Raw genomic sequence first — 20,701 nt, forward strand, 5'->3', positions numbered from 1 at the left:
TGATGGGCAGTAATTGGAAGCCTTGATCGCAGCCTCAGCCTATAGGCCAACTATTAATTGAAGATGGAGTCACAGCTCATACTCCTTCACTAGCTAGCGGGTGGTCTTCCCAGAAGGAGATTTGCAATGGGTGTCTCAGAAGATACAACCACACAAATGTGAATTATCAGCTTTTTGAACTTATCCATGTAACACCTTTGCTAAAGCTAACCTTGTACTAAAAAGCAAGAGGTCTTGTTAGTTCCACATAGCTTCAGCCTGGCTTTCTGTTCTGGGGATTAAGACCTTCATATGATGCCAACCTCCACCTCTCTTGGTCTTGTAACTCTTTGATGATGCTGCCTAAACAGATTTTAACTCTACAGAAGTCCAAATGTCTGAAAAGCAGTTGAGTTCCTCAGAAGTGAGGCAATGTACAGAATAGGAGGTTTACAGCCCGGTAACATAAAACCTGCCTGTGGCTGGAATGACTATCAAAGCAGCAGTAGTATCACTTGTGCATTCCAGTAGTTGTGACAGACGTTTTATACATATATGTGTAGCACTGCACAATATGCAAAGAGGTCAAAATTCTTTAAAATAGACAAAGCCAGGTTCCTTAGTAATAAAAAAATATTGCTTTAAAATTATAACAAATAATAGCCATAAGAAAAGGAAGAGCAATGATGGTGACCCTGAGCCCCTCTCATACTACATGGTATAGAGTAAAGCAGAAAGGATGTTGGCAGCTTTGTGATTACTCTGACGGCAACCTTTGGAGAAAAAGCAACTGGATGAGGATGAACGACAGTATGGGCAGAACCTATTAATAGCTGCAAAACAGGAACTTTCCTAGAAATCACCTGTGGTACTCAGGAAAGCACCATGCTAAAGACCTCTCCTTTGCTGACTGTGCTTTATATTTCTGTAACTATAGCAATGAGTAACTTATTTGGAAATTCTTAAAAATCTTCATATATTTCTAAACAAAGATTTAGAGCCATATGTTTTAAAATCTTTCATCATTATCTCCATCTGTGGGGCCTGGAGATTGTATTAGATTATATTATTTTAGTGCCTAAACCAAGAGATTATCAGTCTTAAATGGCGGAAGAAATTGCTGCCCATAACACAAGCATGGTCAGTGGTTCCTACACAGCTTTGAAAACACCAGGTGGGGTGGAGGCTGCACGTTCCGCTCATGTTATAGTTAAAGTATGTGTGTCTATAAAATGAATAAATACTTGCTGAAAGCTAAAAAGATTTCTGCTGGCTGTGGAGTTACTTTGATACTGTTCTGAAAACCTCCTTAATTGAGGAGGCCACAAATGGACCAGAACTGCCTATAACTCTCAGCTGACATGTATGCCCATCAGCATAGAGGGTGTTCAGTAATCTCTTTATAATATTCTGACACTTTCTAATGCAGTTTAAGATTCTTCTTTTCACAGTAACATGCACATGACTTTTCCTGCCTTCATTTTAATTCCCCCCCCAAATTAAGGATATGAAGTGTTTATGCAGATCCACTGATACCTTGAGCTTGGGTTTGCATTTCAAAAACAACCCTGATTTACTAGGAAGAAGTGATACAGGACATGAAGTAGGAAAATCATTCCTCTTATTATAGCAGGCGAATATCACAAGAGGCAGGACAAACATAGGACCGACTACTGCAGTACCTTAATCATAGCGAAACAGAGAGGGACCTGTATTCTGAATGACAGATAGAATAGCAAGTGCAGGCACATGATGTGCTATGTTCAGTGCTGTGAACAAATTACAGTATTCAGGATTTGGAGGATTCTAGCATAGGCTGAGATTGTAAAGGAAGGAGAACCTTCAAAACCAGCAAACTGAAAAAAAAAAAGTACCAGCTTTCTCTTGATTTGTCCTGTAAAAACTAAGAGATAATAGTTTCCTTAGAGTCAGACACTGAAATCATTGGAAATGTAAGCATAACCCTCCACCCCCACCCAAACCCAGAGAATTACAGATCTGTACCAGTTGTGGCATATTCCATGGTAAAAATATGTCAGTCAGAAAATCTGCAGTTTTAAAGGACTGCGCTAGATTCACCCCTGCTGGCACAGAGGGTTGCAAATAATTTGAATAATTGCTGCAGAGAGCAGATGGTAGAAATACCCCATTAGAAGAGTTCCAAATATAGCTTAATTCAGCAAGGGGAGTGAGAAGAGTAGAGAAAAAGTTCAAACGAAATCTGGCATCATCATCAAATTAATAATAAAAAGCAATAATAATAATAATAATAATAATAACAACAACTACTACTACTACTACTACTACTGAATGGGAAATTAATGGGAAAAAAGGATGCCAAAATTGCTATTTTGGGCTATTGCGCTCTAATGGATGCCACTACACAAGACCAGTCTGGTTTGCATCACCACCGTTTCTGAGAGTACTGCTATGGCTGGATACCATCAGTCTGGTGCCACATTATTTTATTTCTGGCTTTGGCCAGAGCACTGAATTAAAGGGATCTCCTGGGTTTCCCAACTCTTTTCTGTCTTTGCACATCACTATTGGACGCTTGGGTGCCTCCCAAGGATGAGAAATACTCAGCTCCTTGCAATGCAGTAACCTCCTTGTTCAATGCCTTGCCCCAGGGCAAAGACCCATGAAACTCAGGGTTGAACTGACTTGCTCATCTTTACGCTCCTTTTTTTCGAATGGCAGAACTGCAAGACAGCGTGCCCTGCAATGTCTGGGAATCCTAGACAGATCACAACAGCAGAAGTGGGTCACAGAGTCAGTGCTATAAAATAATAAATCACCAAAGCTGCAGTTCTCAGGTGGAACTTTGCTGTTGTAAAATCAGGGATCTGAAAGTGAGTGAACCTTGCTGAATGCCCTTCCTCAATGCTGCCATGAACGTTCATCATATTTGCCAGAATAATAAATTATGGTAAGAGAGCAGAAGAACCCACATCTGAGGACACCATAAATATATTTTGATACAGGTGATAAAAATACACTGCATGATGAAGAGTAATTTGGTTAAATTCTTTCCAGACTACTGATGATTAATTTGAACTTCTTTCCACTACTCTAAAAACAAATATGAAAAAGAGAGATGCATAGTTTAGTCAATTCATTAATCACCTCATATGATCTTGAAAAAAAGCACAAATCAGATCCAAATGTGGCAAAGGAAGTTGACAGTGGCTAAAATATGTGACATTTTGCAAAAGTAAAAGTCAACAAACAAGGCTTTGTACAAAGAAATAAAGGGAAAGACATAAAATGATACAAAACCCATGTATTTTGAAGGTTGCCTCAAATTCTGGGGTTCACCATCCTAAGTATAATATCACGTAAAACTCTGTTTAAAATAACTTACTACAATTTACATTGCAGCCTGTTTTAGATACTTTAAAGGCAATAATGGGAATAATGGGTGTACATACATTTGGAGGAAAATAAAAATAAATAAATCAGAAATGTTGCCAAAGACATCAGGAAACATTTGAACCTTCTACTTATATCTGCAAAATTTGAGTCACACTCATAGCTTTCCACCCAGACATGCAAATTACAGCATTTATAGTAGCAAACCAACCTGCCTTACTTGCATTTGTTCCTCTTTGGAAATAATAACTTTGCACATGTAGCCTTTTCATTTGTGTACACAAATGGTATTGCACAAGGCATCATTTTAGAGTCTTGCACTACAAGAGCCATGCATATCCATTACCACAGTGCATACTCACTACCGTCTCTTGCCTTACTAAGGTTTCTAAGATCCACAGACAAAAACCAGCAGAAAATAACACAGGCTAAAAAAATCCAAGGGTTTTCTGTATTTTCTTAAGCACTGAAGAAGGCTTAAAGAAGATCAAGCACTTCAAATACTGCAACCTGCTTCACTGGAAATATTTCTAATCAAATCAAACATGAACAGAATAAAATTACATGAAGAGTAATGAAGTCTATGATCAAGATTGCTAGATTTCAGTGAGTCGTCTGCAACAGCTTCTCTAGTTTCTCTTTTGTAAATGTCACTATTAGCTGCAAAAGTAGCTCAATTAGAAAAAAAAATATTTTCTGTGAGAAAAAAATTGACAGTGACTGTTTAAAGCTGAAGATACTAATATTTTACAAAGAAAGTGCATTCCAGAATATTCTTACTGCACTGAAAACATAAGTATAAGCCCCAAGACAATGGTGAAGGGAACATCCGAATACGAAATACTGTGGTAACAAGAGTGGAAAACACGGTCGGTGTTTGAGGAATGATTTGGCAGCAAAGTGCCCACCAGAACCAGCTGGAAGGATACCACAAGGAAAGAAACCCTCTGGTACACCTACAGAAACAGAAGCTATAAATTGGCTTGCAGGTGTTTTACAGCCTTGCCCTTATACCAATGACTTCTGTACGTAGCACAAACAAAGGGAGAAAAGATGACAAATGGAAAAAGGGAGGGAATAGGATCACAAATGCCCATTCCCGACCGAGCCCGGAGAGCAAACTGCAAACATTACAGCGATCCCAACAACGATTCCAGCCCTTGTTTCCACAAGAACTCAGATTTATTATTGGTGCTAGCAAAAGCAGCCGGGTGCACCAGTCAGAAGCACAAGAAGGCATTTTGACACACATTTGTGAAGCAAGCTAATTTTAACTTTGCGCTTTCTTCGGGTCCCTCCGCCGAGCCGTCTCCTTGCTGTGCATTGCCACCTGCAGGACAGCCAGCTACGGCGAACGGCGCTGCTGCTGCCCCCAAAAAAGTCTCAAAATGCTGTCTCCTCAGACCTTTTAACAATCATTTGTTTTCGTCAGGCAGTTAAAATCAAGAAGCCAAGCGTGCATACGTTTCTGTGACCATAAACGTGTGCTATACCGCTGAGAAGAGCCGGGCTGCAGTCAGCAGTGTTACCTCCCAGCCTAAAAAGCCACAGAAGGCAAATGTTTACGGTCAATACAACTTCTCTGCCTGTGACATTGCTGCAGTTGATAAGCCCCAGGCAAAGCTAGGTAAATAAACCATTTTACAAATTAAAATTCTCACTTTAATTTAATGATCGTGAAAGGGGAGAGAGAAGGATGAGATATTTGTATTTAAAGATGGATACAGGAAATAGAGGATTTAAAGGAAATACAGTATTAGTTGGCTTTCAGAAAGTCTAATTCCCCAGGATGACTTAACTAACTCTGCCAACCGACGTCATGTCACCTGGAGACACCAGATACCTCTTCAGTGCTTGCTTAAGACAGGGGGAAGCAGAATCAGTGAATACAAAAATGTACTTTATGATATACCATGTGGAATCGTGGCCCTATTGATCACTAAGGCAAAGCTTTCACTGATCCATGTGACTATCCTGCTATATCCACAGTCTGGATATAATGACTATGGGAGATTTTTTCCTAATTGACGCTTTGTAAATGTCAGGGGCAAAAATGAATGTTGCAGAAAGCAACTCCAACAGTTTCATGCTGCACATGGGGCAAAACCGCTACCTTCTGAGGACGTGCTGGATAAAAACAGCAGCAGTTTCCTTGTTACAAGGAGGAACTATCTGCACATATTCTCCAAAGAATTGCTCCTTTCAGCTAACTGTTGTTAACTACTGGAAACAGAAGGAGGCTTAATACAATCAATGTTTAATACAAACAGTGAGGAAGTTAAGCTTCAAGTAGTAGACATGAGACAGAGTCTCAGCTGAGCTGAATAAGTCATGAGCACTGTATGGCAAGGAACCGTCTCACTGCCCGAGGGAGCACGGCACTGCCGGGGTTCGAGAAGGCGGCAGGGTCTGGCTGGAGGCAGAGCTGTCTGGTGTGCTCTGCTCGTACAGCACCTCGCACAGCCGGGTCCTGTTCTTGACAAAAGACCAAAGGCACCTCATATCCACCACCATTATGAACACCAACTGGCAAAAAAAACTAGCAAAAGAGGACCAGGGAGCTATAAAATGCGCTGGAGCCACTTGTGCAATGCTGATGCAAAAAAGGCAAATGCAAATCTGGGATGTACAGGTGTGGGTGCAGTTCGTCAGACACGGAAGTGGCAATTTAGGAAATTAAGTTCAGCAGAAATCAGCAAGACATAAACACAATGTATGAGGAGAGTGTATAGAGCAATGGGACTGGCTTAGTTTCAAACAGAGAAGAGACATAATGAGAATATGTGAAATATTGTCATAAACATGGCAGTGATTAATTGTTTTCTGTGTACCCTCTGTATACAAGAAATTGGCAACACTGGTAAAAAAGAAGATTTATGCAAGGTGTAGGGAAAATTTGTCTGCTTATAAAGAGAGTTAAGTCCTGAAGCAGCTGGGGAAGTAAAGAAATCCTTGCGTTCAGAGGGTTTTAAGAACAGATGAAGCATTATTTGGACTCTTGCCATTTGGACTTGTTCTTATAGTCTCAGCTCAAGAAATTCAATGATATCACAGATTTCTCTTGCTTATTTCTTATCACTATCTCTTTAGTCATGGGTATATTAGAAAAACATGACCATAATGTAACTATAAATAGAATACAGAAGGAAAACACATATGCATTATTTCTTTTTCACATTTCATGAAGCCAAAGCTAGTTCCACGACTTCCAGATTGACTCATGATTTTTAACACTGAGACTAACCATACTGGAATCAAGACAAATAATCAAAATCAAGATCAAGAAATACTCAACATCTTTTTTTTAACAGGCAAACATACATGAAACCAAGACATACGTACTGTTAAGTATGTGCAGTATTTTTACATTTGTATATTTCAAAGTATTTTATAAATCTGAGTAACACAGTAATGTACTTTTATAAATTCTCAAGGACATCCAAAGAACTATATACAATTTAATACAATCATATAGCTTGAAACAGAGAATTTTATAGAAAGTTTATATTATTTACTCACAAGATGAAACACTAGGGGCCAGTGAAGAGACCAAAAATAGGAACCACAACACATCACAGTTCATTCTGTATTGTGTACAGCAGCCCACGGATGTCTTCTGCATTGGACACCTTAAATTTCACACGACTATAGGAAACAGATGTGCCACATGTTTAAATCATGAACTCCAGCATTTTGTGCTATTTGGAAAGCTCAGACAGTGGGCTTCAGGCTATTGGAAAGGTACTAGGAATTTATCTGAATATGAACTACTATATTGTATAAGAGATGTCATAATTAATGTCCAGAAATAGAGAAGGAACACTAAAAGTGGTGATTCAAGAAATAGGTAACTCTAGCAAAAAATTAGCAAGTGACTTATATATGAAGTCTGTATAAAAATATGTACTTTGGACATTTTACCTTCCATGCAAATTTTGGGTTCTGATACCTCTGCCTGGGTCAAGGATCTGACTCAAACTAGCCCTTCTTTTTTCTTTGAAAGTAGGTATTCATTTTTACTGACTCAAGCAATCTGCAAGTCAGATGTGTGGTCTAAGAAAGTCATCCAAGCTGCCTTTAAAGACAATGCAAAGAGATAGGCATTTGCAGGCACCAGTTCATCTTACCTTAGATTGTTACATTATGATTAATTTTAACATTATACTAAGATGAGCTGTGTCCTGGAGAGACTTACCTGTCTCCTCGGGTTGTAGAAGTGCCACAGTGATGGCACTCATCCAGCTCATCCCTGCTCCTACACAGGCAGTTGGTTGAAATGCTAAACATTTTCTGTGTTTGCTTCCTGGGCCGGAGCAATGGCATGGGGCATTTAGACAACCTGCAAGGTAATTGCTTTTTCTTCAGGAACATCACAGCCTCTTCATTGCTATCCTATAGAACTGGATATTCAGAAAATGGAAGATGCATTTCCGATTTGCAGACTGAATATTTGGGGCCTGATGTGGTGATGCATATTTAAATACCTTAGTGCCACTTGAGACACACTAGAGTATCTGACAAATCCCTGCAGAGTTGGTGTATATTACACAAGACCTCAGTAAGACCCATTCGCTTCTGGACGCTGCTAGAGAGATCCCCTCAGATAGCTCAGATGGCACTAGATGTTCACACACAAGCAAATGAATCAAGCCCAAGGACACTAAATTTGGACTTCAGCCCTCTCAACTTATCCACTGGACTAGAAATGTTCAAATCATAAGAGCAGATGCTGACATAAATAGCTCTGTACCTCCTTGTTAAATCCTCTGACGGAGTGGGAAGAGACATGAAAAGGGATCAGGGATGGGGGAGGCAAGTTGGCATTGCTTGGCTCCAGGGACATGCAGCACAGAATCTGTTGCTTTGGGTAGAAATACAGGGTCTGAATGACAAAACACAACATAACATGGACCTCCTTCTGTGAAGCCTCTTGAGGATAATAATGTGATCACCTTTCACTTATTATTATAAATAGGTTATTATACAGCCCTGACTTCTCTAACCTCTAGCAGTATTATTCCACTAGGAAAATAATAACCCAGTGGTAAATTATATTATTTCTACAAATAGTGTGAGAAATTGTGGATAACCAGAAAGGTTAATCCCTGCTTAATCTTCAGTTGCTGTGCTAGTGTGGTATAAATCTAATGGTAAATGGGGGGCAGGAGAGCAGAACAGAGCTCTTGTCTCCTACATACAATACACAGTCATCTGAAAGTTTGCCTCTTACTTTGCTTTCGTACTATAATTTCTCATAAAAGGCTTGTGAACTAACAATAATTGGAAAACAACTACTAAAAAGAATGGCATTTATCTGCCCTTTCTGGCATGTTCACTTTGGATGCAAGAGCCTAGGGAAAGAAAGAAATACTGCAGCTGAAATGCACAAACCATTTGTTTTCAGTACAGGAAAAAGGTTCCTCAAGGGGTGACTAAAATACTCAAAGGATGTATCTTCTATACGTCCAAACAACCCTCAGATAACTCTGTACAACTGCAACACTAGGTAAGGAAGCTACTGAAAACAAGTATTTATTCTCTGCAGGGTATTTTTTGTCCCTCCCTGCTGCTAATATTATTCTTATTACACCAGGCACTGCATAATATGACATTTCAAATGTATGGCACCGTGACAATGATGTATGAGGAAACATTTACAGAGCCTGGCACAAGAAGCGAAATTAATACTAAAAAACAAATTACTTGCTTAGATTGGCTGCTGTTTCTCAGTTTGCAGGGTAAATAGTCAGAGTAACAGTTAAACTTGGGAACACAAATAATTGACAGCTTTCAAGTAATGACTGTAGATATTTACAGCCTACCTGTTTAACTACCTGTTTTCTGCCAGCACCAATGTTATTTTGCTGCAGGCATGTCTGGCTATATGCTCAAATGTGGCTAAAAATAATCATACAATATGAATTAATTATGTTCTTCATGTAAATAAATTATCTTTAAGATTTCAAAGAGAAAAGGGTGCAAAAACACAACTGAAGAAAACAGCCCATGGAGGTCACTCAAGAAATTCCAAAAAATGGAAATTAATAGAGTAGTGCTCCCTGTCCAAAGTATTTGCTGGTCTTCTGGACAATTTTAAAAGCAATTTGTGAAAGCAAAATTAAGAAATATACTGAATTTTCCTGCTAGGCTCCTTTGCCCCTCTACCCTCCCTCATCCCTTGGGTAGCACCTCCTGCTCATTCAGGACACATCCTCACGCTCAGTTTGCCTTAAGCTCAATCATCTTAAAAGAGTTTTCCTGAAGGTCAAGAAGAAACAAAAAGCATATATCAACATGAAGGGAAGAGGAATAATCTAAGTGTGGGTGCCAAGAAGGAATCAGAAAGAAACCAATCATGTCCTGAGTAGCAGAAGCAGGACAGAGAAAAGAAAAGCATCACTCTCTAAATTTCAGCCCCTAACCAATCATTTGGTTATTTTATATTGGCAGAATAGGTTATGCAAAAATTATGAAATCACCAGTAATATGTCCAGTGATCTCATCATAGCTAATGTTAGTACAAGGAATGCTTTGGTCTACATTTTCAAGTGGGTAGCTAAAATGGATAGCTGTGTTGCCAAGGACTAAGTACCAAATGGGTCTTTCCCAGATCTGTTTTCTAGGGTGACAAGACAAAAGCAAGACTCCTATGGTTTTGAGCACTGCTAGATTAACTTTTTGCAGGTGATAAAAGCTCTGTAATCTCCACAGAGTGCAGCTGACTCAGCACCACTACAGCACATTGCTGCCTCATACAATCACAGCTAGAAGGACTTGGAAACAGCTAGAAGGTTATCAGCCAAGATCTTCCTAATGTAAGATTCAAGCCTCGATATATCTCCAGCCTTCTGGATCTAAAGTTCCATTTGTTCAAAGGTGTTAGTATATATACTTGGTTTTAAGAAGCTTTGAGAAGCTTTTGTTGATGTATGACTCTGAATGCAGACTTCTCCAAGTGTCAGAAAGCAAGGACTCTATTTGTACTTGGGTCAATCCCAAATCAACAAAATCCCGATGTCCAGTTTCAGGGCCAATGTTAATTTATATTACCCTTCACTATTTTAACTTTTTCCTTAGTTAAAGAAAAAAAAAAGAAAACACTGGGATAAATTATTTTTTTGTCATTCTCTAGACACTCAGATCTACCATCAAATATCTGACTGGGTTTTGAAATTTTGATAATAAAGAAAATAATCTTTCCTTCAAATCAGGCCTTTAAAGTCCTTTAGTAAGTTCTGTAAGGTCTTAATTTATATTTTCAGTAACTGTTAAAGACCTCATTAACTGACATACTGTTCATTACATAATGACAATAACATAACTTATTTCTAAATTGGAAACTGGAAGCAGAGTAAATCTCAACCACAAATTCCTATTAAGTCCTTGCACTCCTAACCCTGAAAATGACACCACATAGAAAAATAATGGCTTTAGGTAAAGTAGAAAGGAGGAGTCAGTTTATATTCCAGAGAGGAACACAGCCACTATGCCTGGTCCCATGTTGAAAGGACTTTTGTGAAGTCTCTACAGAAAGTGTTTTTTCTCCTGTGAAAGGAATGATCAATAAATATCAATTTGTTTTAGAAAAAATTCTCTGTCTATGAGCAATTTCTCACTAAGTTGACAGCCCTTTCTTTAAAGCCTCCAAATCAGAGCTATTAGGCTGCATTTTGGTGAGAGCTGTGTCCTCCAGGAACACTTTCAAAGTCAAGGGTCTCTCACCTGCAAGTTGCATCTAGGACTGGCATTGAAGGGACTTAAGTTGGTAGTAAAGGCTAGCATCCTCAGTTAGATCCTGCAGCATGGATGGGTCCAAGGAGTTCCTGCCCCATCCCTTTACTGAGACAATGTGTAAAGACAGTATCTGTTCTCTTCTTAACTCAGACAACTTCCACACCAGCGTATCAGCAGGTCAGATTCCAACTCAGAAGCTTGGAACTGACACATCTTTTGAGATAATCAAGAGAAGCAGATGAATAAGTGTATTATATATGGGGGGGTTTGGCAGGTCAACAGTGTTTGGCACTGAAAAATAGGAGTGTTGGGGGAAGGAAAAAAAAAATTTGCTTTCCTTTGCTTTTAAAACCCTATGCTGTCTTCTGGGACCTCATCAGGAGTCATGATTCATTAGACTAAAAAGATTATCCCAGATAGGTAAGATTAATAAGTAATTAAGCCAATTATGCACCTATCTGGACCAAATAGTGAGACTGAAACAATTACACTGTTTTATGTTATTATAAAAGAAAACACTTTGTAAATGCTGTCACTTGATGTGTGACACAGTCCACATCGCAGCCCTGTCCAGAGCCAAGTAGCATGGTGTTCAATCTGGCAGTCATGTTGCCCAACCACAGAGTCCACCACAGCCACATACATCTGTGAACTACGTTGGCGAGTGCTGGAAGTACAGAGAAAGAGATTGAAAAAGGGATCTCCTCAAGACAGGGAGAGGATAAGTTTGGGAGAGAGCAAGAACATGGACCAAGATAGTGTTTACTGCATGACATAGCCTAAAAATTTGCCATAACTCACAACATAAAGTTATGTCGTTGATACAAAATTGCCTGGTGTAAGTGAACAGCTTGTGTTTTGCTGAGGGATAGATCATCTTGTCATAACGGTCTCTTCTGGACATGGAAAGCAAAACCAGCAGTCAGCAACAGAAGTAAGAAATTAGTACTGTTTACCTTGAAAGAATTCAGAAGTTGCCAGGAGAAAAGTAATGTGCTCCCATTTCTAGCTGTGAAATAAGAAGGTGAAACTGTAGTTTCCAAGGCGATACTGAGGGCCTAATATTTTGCATGTCTTTTGCAATCAATCCCTTCCTTAAAAACAATGCAAAGTAACTACATAAATGAATATAGGCAAAACTGTGCACTTGAAATCATAACACTTAATAACTTTCATCATAATCTGAAAGAATAATAAACTTTAACAACAGACATGAAGTAATAGACTGATTTGTTCAGCATAACTTGCTTGGTGCCGTTAAAGCCAAGCTGCATGAAAGAAAGATAGATTTATGTATTCTCCAGTATGAAAAATGTCAAAAAGTACTGGGAAAAAAATCTGTGTTCAGTCTCCCAGGAAGATGATTCACCATCCACCCCTTGAAGTCACTGAAGTCAGACTCATTCATTACCCATTATGCTGAGGACTTTTATTTTTCCCCTTTTGGTGAATAAGCACTGAATTACCCATATCACTAGGCCATCTCACTAAATGCTGCTGCTGCTCACCAAAATAATGATAAAAAGTTTATCTGTGAGGAATTCCAGACATTTAAATATAAGGAAGCTGTCTCTGCTAATAACAGAGATTTATAGTCCATTCTGAGACGGGTTCAAATTCTAAAAATAGAAATTCTAAAAATCGCCAGTCGATACCACATGCAAATATACTTGCTCAGAGAATGCTTGTGGTTTAGGACTCTTCCTTTCATAAAAGGGAAGCATTTAGCAATTTTCAGGGGCAGCATCAACAAAAATGTGGAAAGAAATTACTAGATAAGGACTCGTACTGTTCTAAAACCTCAAGGCCCCATGTTCCACATGGATTGGATTTTGAATTGATAGCAAGATGCTGTTCTAAACATCAAATTTACTGGTTTTATGTAAAACTAAATTTCACATTTTCTCTAGTTTCACTTTATTCTTATCAACTTTCCTCTTTTAGTCAATTTACTCAACCATAGTAGAATGCAACCAGTAGGCTGGATTTTTCACCAGTCTATGTGTTTGAATGTAGGTAGCTTGATGCTACCTATGTATTGTTATGTTCCAATTATGAAATCTACTTAAAATAAATAATAATCACTTAATTAAAAGGTAGTGCTGCCATCACCAAACTACATACTCCGCTATGTCATACAGAGATCTGTTTATTAATGTGTCTGCTGAGCTTGAGAATAAACCAATTTACATTGCATGGGTGTAATGGAACTGTACAGAAGAATTCTCCCCGATACTATATAAAAGGTTTTTCATTTATTTTATTTGCTGCTTATATGTGGAGCTAACTGCTTAAGTGTTTGCAGAAACAGGGACAATGGGGCAGGTTCAGGCATTCCATTAAAAATAACAGAATAGGAACCAGTTACATTGTTGCCAAATTTGACCCATTTAGGAGTTTCAGTTATTGGATGTGCAATTGACTCTCTCTTGTTCTATTTTGGATCAAAAATTATTTATTAATCATGTATGTTTAAGCTTTGATAAACATAGCCAAGACACCCACCAATTCAAAGTTTTTTCAACTGTTCTTCACATTTTTGGCCAACTATTTTAAATTTTAAGTGGTTTTTATTCTACTTAAAACCAGAGCTCTATGCACCAGTACAAAGCATGCTGGGATACCTGCACAGGCAGTGGTTGGGGCAGGTTTTCCAGAGCTTGATGGTAGCTGGCCAACTGTCTTGTTTAACCCCAGCCAGCAACCAAGCCCCACACAGCTGCTCGCTCACTCCCCCTCAGTGGGATGGGGGAGAGAATCGGAAGAGTAAAAGTGAGAAAACTCGTGGGTAGAGATAAAGACAGTTTCATAGGTAAAGCAAAAGCTGCGCACGCAAGCAAAGCAAAGCAAAGCAAGGAATTCATTCACTCCTTCCCATCGGCAGGCAGGTGTTCAGCCATCTCCAGGAAAGCAGGGCTCCATCATGCATTAACAGTTAGTTGGGAAGACAAATGCCATCATTCCGAACGTGCCCCCCTTCCTTCTTCTTCCCCCAGCTTTATATACTGAGCATGACGTCATATGGTATGGAATGGCCCTTTGGTCAGTTGGGGTCAGCTGTCCCAGCTGTGTCCCCTCTCAACTTCTTGTGCACCCCCAGCCTACTCGCTGGTGGGGTGGGGTGAGAAGCAGAAAAGGCCTTGACTCTGTGTAAGCACTGCTCAGCAGTAACAAAAACATCCCTGTGTTATCAACACTGTTTTCACCGCAAATCCAAAACGTAGACCCATACTAGGTACTGTGAAGAAAATTAACTCTATCCTAGCCAAAACCAGTACACCAACCAAGTTACAAGCGCTGATGAAATCAGAGCTAACTCATTTAACCCGACCTCAGAGCATTTGGGAAAAGAACTCACCTAAAAAGATAGATAATGTCATAAGAGTTTAGCTCTTAATGTTTTCCTTTTTCCTCCTGACAAAAAATAGCAGATATCTAACAAATTTTATACATCTATTCAAAGTGTATAAATATTACAAATCCAGAAGGTATCCATAAATATTGAAATGACACTATCCACATGAAATTGCTTTGATAATAGATTAGGAAAAAGTCATTTCTGTTTGGTCAGAAAACTAATACATGCTGTTATTTTTGTATACTGATTTACAAAACAAAGTACTCAACATAAATACAAGAAGCTCCAGAATCAGATTGGAGCATCATTATTCACATTGCCCTACACTTGGAGAAGTACATGGAGCTTTTTGCTGCCATTGGCACCACACTGTAGCAACTGAATGCAATGTTTGATTACTGTACAAGAAACAGGTAGTTCACATTTTCCTAACATTTTAATTTAGTTTGATTAACGTCTATAAGCTACAAAGCCATGTAGTCAGTGTTTTCAAAAACAGCAGAAAAAGCAAGCCCAAATAATTCACCCATTTGCTTGGTAACTGGAACGAGGATGGGCCATAGAGGCAGGTCAGATCTTCACAAAGCGAATCTCAGTCCAGACTCAGTCCTGAGCAAGCTGCAAATTAAGCTGCTGTTTGGTTTGGCCTTCAGACAGTTTAAGGCCAGGTAGCAGAAATGTAGATTTCAGTCATTTGTCAGACTCCCGTATTGAACTTCATCAATTGTGAATTTAGCACAATTCAAAAATAACTCAATCATTTCCACTCAGTCAGATTTTGTCATCCTTTATTTCAGTGGAACTGCTTGCCAAGTAAAGGACTACATCATATGTGGTATCTTTCTCCTCACAACTCATGTACGGTCTGAAGACAAAAAGAACATTAACAGTCAAGCCATGAATACAAAATCTCAGCTTTCAACTCACTAGTGCAATAAATACACAACAGGGACTGCAACAATAGCTAAACATATTAAAAAAATAAAAATGCTAAGGAATTGACCTTTATCTTAAATCTTTTCATCTTGTCCTATTCTACTGAATATCTTGCATACTTTCAGAACACAGACACAGATGAAGATACCTATAATTGTTCTACAGATATGAAAGAAAACTGACTTCTACGCAACTGCCTTTGGTTATTGGAAGTGAGGTGCTTGTACACAGCATGCTGCCTCTGCCAAAATGAGCTACAGCCTATCTTACAGAGGAAAAATGCTGTGCAGGAATCTCAGACAAATATAAGTGAGTAACGATTTTAATTCTGAGCATATTGAAAGACTTACAGCAGATAAAATGACCTATACAAAAGGCAAGAATAAAGAAATTATTCATATCAAAATGTGTTAAATATAATTAGACGTTCAGGTGGAAAAAAAGTACAGCGTGACATAAGAATGATAATACTCACTTTCCTGTTTCATAATCTGTTTTTCCTGCCCTCTAGGGATCTGCCTGTCCTCTGATAACAACTTCATTTTTCTCAGCATTTCCCAAAAATCAGCTCTCAATCTGCCCAAAAAATGTTCAACAAGGGTCTGTTTGGTAGCTGAAGCCAAACAGAACCAGCTCCTGTGAGAGCACAGCGTGGCTCCCACCTGGTCTGTACAATCACTCCAGGAGATACCTGGCAGATGCATGTCCACATATCCACTCCAACTCAGTAGTCTGAAACTACCACTCTGTCACAACCAGGGTGTGTACCAAACTCGGGAACTCTGAAGAATTTGGTTCAACAGCCCAGACATGGTCTGTGGGGACATTTCAAGTCATTGATGCTTCTAGCTCCTAAAATGACTTTTGAGTTGACTTTAATCAAGCTTCTGAGGAAAATGCACTTTATAATGCTCTCTTTGAACTAATGGATTTAACGTAACTTTAATCTACAAACATTGACCAAGAAAAGCCCTGTTTTCCTCTTTTTTTCTTTTTATTCCTAGATGTTGTGAATAAAAGTGTTTTTAATTGGCTCGGTCTCAAGATAAATTCAACCCTTCAACAATACTCCTCACAAATTAGCTATGGTGACAAAATCAGCACGTATTGCATGAATTTGGATTATACTGAACTTTCCAAGTGAAAAGGAGACATTTTAAGGTCCTCTCTGATTCACATGTAGATTCGCCAAAAAAAAGAAGAATAAAATACTCTCTGTGAACTGCTGCTATCTATTGGAAATTAAATAGAAAGGCATTTGTTATATATATAGCTAGATTAGGAGTCAAACCAAGGAAAGTAAAGCAGCATATTCCATAGAATACTACCCATCAAATGTGTCCTGCTAAGTTGATCTAATAAAGTGGTAGTTTTAGCTACTCATGTAATTGCTCCAGCCAGATTCATATACTGATTTGGATGAACTCTGGTCTTGTGGGATTTTTGAGTTTGTCTTTTTCTTAAATGTTCTTAAATGGTCTCAAATGGTTTATTCCCACATATCACCTTCTCATCACTTTAAAGAATCTGTTATTTATACTAGGTAGTTCAGATCCTCTGACTAGGAACATGCCTCTTCTTTTACTATACCCTGAACAACAAATGTTCCAGCACATGGCTTAGATGCAGCTTTAAATACCAAAAGATGCACCTCACTGAACTTTAGTTGTTTAAAAGACTGGCAAAGACATCAAGTTCAATGTAATCATCGAGGCTTCTTCTATGCAGTCAATGGAGAAAGACAGACACCTCCAGAGTGTGATTCATCTCATCTATTCCAGGATAAGATAAAGCATCCACGGGAAGTACCTGCCTCTCTCCTTTTGAGGCCACCTACACAACTAGTCCAGAACTGATAGCTAACTTTCCAACACGTTCAGTCAAATGAGATGAATCCCACCCTTACTGCCTAAGGCTGTACCTAATTACCAAGAAAAACCAGGTAATGCTCCAGGATTTTGATTGTCCAGCTGGGATCCTGCTGGAGCTTGCTTGGCTTTCCTTTCTGGGGAAATCAGAGCAATGGGATGCAACGAGGAAGCAGCCTTGTGCACTCCAGGGTCATAGCCCAACAAGGAGCCAGGATGCAGCCTCAGACAGCACCTCAATAAGATTAGTAACGGCAGCTTGCAGCCGTGCAACCTTTCATTGCTGGAGACGTGTCTGCTCAGCATGGTGCAGTGCTGCAGAGAGATCCTGGAGGCTCCTTGGAACAAGCTAGTCCAGAAGCAAGGTAGCTGCCTTGACCTAGCCCCATGTATCAGCTTTTCATCACAGCTAATTAGCTACTTTAATTCAGCACACTGTCCTTGTTATATGCAAGCTACATTGTTCAAAGCCAGCTTGGTTATATCTTCATTTTAGACACAGCCAGAATGCCTGGAAACTCACCCAGACTTTACTAGTTTGTACTTTAAAAGTTGCCTCTGCAACTAAAGGATTGGAAACAAATTTTCCCCACATGAAAACTTATTTTCTGGAGCATAGTTCAGGCTCAGGGGAGATAAGGGAGGAAAACTGTACAAGGACAAGCCCTGAACTACAGGAGACAGTTTACCAAACCACAACAAGCAAAAAATATTTCCATATTGAGGAACCTACGTGACTCCAAGGTCAACCTGTTCCCCGTGCTTATATGCTCAGATAAGCTTATAAAGTAGAGGTGGAAAACAAGTGTCCCTTTCTAACCCTTCAAAAATTTTGAATGCTAAAATTTTCAATCACATGTTATAACCAGGCATTATGCAAACACTTGTACTTTTTGATCTATGTTTCGATGAAGGGGTTTTGACAGGGCAGTCCCTGTTGACCTCCAGCAATGATAGAGCTGCCCCTGGGGACAGCTCCACACTTGGGTCTGGGATAGCTGAGGCATGGGCATAGAGTCATCAGAATGTGTCTGTACCGTTCTGCACTGCTTGATTTCTCCCAAAAAGCAGTATAAATAGTAAAGTTAACTAGGGGCTCATCTGACAGTCAGTGAACACAGTGCTCAATGGTGAGCAGGCTGAAGCCTTCAGCAAAGCCTAATCCATCATCAGTGAGAGCCTGCCAGCTCCCACCTGGATGATTACACTTTAACTTTGTAAAAATACCATTTGTCTGCAACTACCTCAGCACCCTTATTTATCCTGGGCCCCTGAGATTAAAGCACTAGGGAAGCAAGGGTCCATAGCCTGCTCATACATGCACTGGAAAGCAACAGCCTCAACCTCCTCACAGGATCAAGGCCAAAGTGAGGAGCTGCTACCACAAAGTCCTTTCTTCCCAGCAGCACATCCACACCACAGCCTTCGGTCCTGACACAAAACACGAACACCGAGCTCACACCTCTGCCGCAGCAACACTTTGGAGTAACAGCAGCTGCATGCGGCACAAGCCGAAATAGCCGAAAGCCTCAGTGGGAGGTCAGGCAAAGAAGGATTTCCAACCACAAAGCAGGAACGGAGGGGTGTGTTTCCACACCACATGCACTCACTGAAAAAATGATTGAAATTAGCTGCTGTTTGGTTTCTTGAGGTCTGAAGACTGGGAAGTTTGAAGTAATTCATATTTATTCAAGCTATACCAATGAAGAGTGGGAACTAACATCAGTACATGTCTACCATCAACCTGCCTGCTTGTTATATATATACCATAGGCCTTTCCCACACATCTTCATCTCTTTCTTTTGTTGGATTTAGCCTGTACATTGTTTGGGAAACAGATGCAGTCTTTCTGTATATCTGCCACCTTCAAATGAGGTTATAACCATAAAATCATTAGCAGCAAAGGCAGAGAGAGTCACTCGGGAGACTTCTGACTCACACTTTACACTGAAAGTCAACGATGCAATGACTTTTTCAGGGTATTCACGGGCAGACATCAGAATGACGTGGAACTTAACTTTGATAGATATATTTTGGCAGTATCTGAGGGCAAGGAGCAGCTTAATACAACTACATCACGTAAGGCCAAATGCTCTACTTCCTAAGTACTATTTATGGTGTGCAGAAAGACCAGAAATGAGCTCTACATTCCCCTGCTGGTAATTCCCCAGGCACAGGGAGCTCTCAGCAGAAACAGACCCTCAGCATCACCTTTCCAAAAAGCTCTAGAAACAGTGATGGGAACCAACAGGAACACAATACTTTCTGGCAGCCTCCAGCTGGCATGGAAGCTATCGCAAACTGGTACCTCTTGTATTAGTTTTAACCTTCATATTGTGCCACCACCAATAATGGCAGCTGAGAAATCCTCCTCTTTTCCCTTTCCCCACAGCAGAAGAGAATCCATACCAGAAAGATTTGATCCTGCATCCACCAGAAACAATAACAAAATTTGCTAGAGGTAGATGTGGGCTTCTGAGTGTCCACTGAAGTTATATCTGTGCAATAAAGCTAACTTTGAATTTTGTATTCTAAAGATGATTTGGTATGATAGATATGAAAAAGAACCAGTATTGTTCTATGGGCTTCTGAGCACAATAACTCCATGACACATGCTAAAATCTTCCATTTTCACTGTCACAATAAATATATTAGTCCACTCACTGACATCCATTACAGAATATGTGTAAGTCCTTAACAAAATTTACCTTGCTGAAGCCTGATACACTATGTCAGTGAAATCCCAGTGCAGTTTATTTAGGACCTGTAAGAAAGGATTCTGTGATACATTAGCATGTTGCTGCCTCTCAGCATGAACACAAAACTGAGCGGCTGAATAGTCACCCTGTCTCCCAATACAGTCTTGGAAATAAATGTGAAGCATGCTTTCATCTGTACTCAAATCTGAATCGTCATCTAAAGGGACAACATACCCTTTCACATACCCGTTCACCTAGAATAAAACACTGTCTACATGGTACCTGAGACTGGGGAAAAAAACATGAAGAAACTAACTCCAGCTCTGAGAGAAGCTCTTTTTTTTTCATTTATGGATATGCACACTGTAATCTCTCTGCCTTGTTTTAAATGTCTGATGGAAACTGACTTCACAGTTGATGCCACATCTTGGTCTCATGGGACATAAGGAGAGAACAGCTTGATCTACAAATGAAAGTGCAATTAAAGTTAGATCATGCTTTAATTTTTAGTAACACGGGAGGATCAATCACACACAGTTTACACTGGAAAAGAAACACTAAGGAATACAAGTGAAAAATGATGCAACTAAAACAAAATAAAGGGAAGCCTCAGTACCTTTCTAGCCAGTTTGGGGGGGGGGGGGAGAGGGGTGATTCTCAATAAGATAGATAAAGTAGGCTTGTGCATTGCCTTCCAGAAGAATGCCTAGCTGCACACACAGAGGTGATCCAAATCAGATTCAACATACACAGTC

General features: G+C 39.6%; 1 long non-coding RNA gene across 1 annotated transcript in view; it reads right to left on the reverse strand.

Moving 5' to 3' along the window:
• The window catches only part of LOC140647548 (uncharacterized), a 94,803-nt gene that overhangs the window by 42,921 nt on the left and 31,181 nt on the right, over positions 1 to 20,701 (reverse strand). The gene's annotated exons all lie outside the window — the stretch shown is intronic.

The sequence above is a fragment of the Ciconia boyciana genome, chromosome 2, assembly GCF_034638445.1.
Source record: "Ciconia boyciana chromosome 2, ASM3463844v1, whole genome shotgun sequence".
Lineage (NCBI taxonomy): Eukaryota > Metazoa > Chordata > Aves > Ciconiiformes > Ciconiidae > Ciconia > Ciconia boyciana.